The sequence below is a fragment of the Neltuma alba genome, unplaced genomic scaffold (genome assembly GCF_004799145.2).
Source record: "Neltuma alba isolate B1F8T4 unplaced genomic scaffold, ASM479914v2 tig00010407_pilon, whole genome shotgun sequence".
NCBI lineage: Eukaryota > Viridiplantae > Streptophyta > Magnoliopsida > Fabales > Fabaceae > Neltuma > Neltuma alba.
In genome coordinates this window covers 230,612-232,403 of record NW_021635309.1, presented here as the reverse complement: position 1 = coordinate 232,403, position 1,792 = coordinate 230,612, and positions in this window count along the sequence as shown.

Sequence of the window (1,792 nt, the reverse complement as noted above, 5' to 3'; positions counted from 1 at the left end):
GCCACGATTGTTTTAGGGTAGCGTTTTAGTTCTTGTTACTCCATTTAATTTTTAGTAATTAAAGACTAATTTAGTGTTATACATTGACATAATTTAGGTTATAAGCCAGAAGTTGCCTGAGTTATTTAATATATCCGCCTCAAAGAAACGGTCCAAGTAATTTATTTTTTGTCAGAGACAAGAAATGGCACCAAGTTTATTAATTTGTTCCTTGGAAAGAACATTCTGAAAACTGTCATTAATACATTGATCATTGCTACACTTATTTCAGAGTCCTGCGATTTCCCATCCATATCGGGATAGGATTTCAACATCACAATTGTAGCATATAACACAAGCAAAGATGGTTGAGCCAAGTATACATGGGGGGGGGGGAGCGCCTTTTTTTTTTTTTTTTTTGGTTTTTAACAATTAGCTCTAATTGTGAACGGAGAGCACTTCTATTGGAACAAACTTAAGTAAATTTTGGATCTAAAGGTAGCTGGATTGTTGGTTTTGAGCACCAAATTGGTATCTGTAGTGCAGAAGCAGCTGGGAACTGGGCAATTTTTAAAGGTTTGCAGTTGGGTTGGGATTTCGGACTTAGACACCTTGAGTCTGATGCCAGAAACTGAGTTGAGAATATTACTAAAAGCAGGATCTGAACAACAAGGATGGTTTAATTCTATCGAAGATAAGAGAGATGTTAAAAGCGAATTGGAAAGTGCAGATTGAATTCGTGCCACGTGATTCCCATAGGATTTCTAATTCTTCTTTCCTTGACGTGTGCCCTGCTGATCTCTGGGGACTCGCAGATAAGGAGAGCTTGGGATTCAATCTCCACTTAGACTAGCTCTTTTCTTTCGGGCTTAGCCCTCTTTTGTGTCATAAAAAAATTAGGTGACAATGATGAATGAAGATACAAAGCAGATCAAATCTGCCAACAAAATCAAATTCTCTCGTAATCTTGGAAAAGTATAGAGATGCCCTGAAATTAACCCTAACAGAATCCGACTCTAGGCTAGTTGGGGCTTACTTTCACACAAGTGTTTTTCAATACACGTATTGGCTATGTTTTCTACATATTATTGGGTATCTTTCGTAGTCCCAATCTTATTAGATATAAACGCTCTCCATCCTGTTTTCCAACCTTCTAACTACCTTGTAACTTATTACTTTAACCCTACTAAATATCTACCTTCGGTTAAATTGGAGTCATACGGATTCATGCCAAAAAGAAAAAGGTCATACGGATAGAAAGAAACTAATCAATTTGTAGCAGAATTTATTTATTTAAACATATAAGAAATAAAACTACTAAAAGAACATATCCATATTGATTACATTCGTTAAGTATGTAGTGTATTATTTTAGTGGCTTTTCATATGAGCCGATATATTGGTGAGAAATCAATGAATAGCTTATAAAATAATAAAGTTGCCCTGGAATGATATAAGCAGAACAACTAAAGAAAAAAATTACAATAGCATTGTGGATAAAAAAATTTACATTAAGTCACAAATATATTAATGGAAAAGAAAAGTCACAAATAAATCCCCTAAAAAAGTATAAATAAGTTCCTATAAGAAAGCTATTCATGCACGTGGTGACCATGTTTAGGGAGGAGGGCTAGGAGATGCTTGTTCAATACTAAATATAAGAGTTATCTAGTTAATTTGGGTAAATTAAGAAAATTGACAAATTAGTTATTTGTAATAAATATGAGTTTATTTTCCCAAAGTATGACTACCTTAGATGGAAACCTTCTTACTTATTATGTATAATCAATAATCTTAGAGAATGAATTATAAAT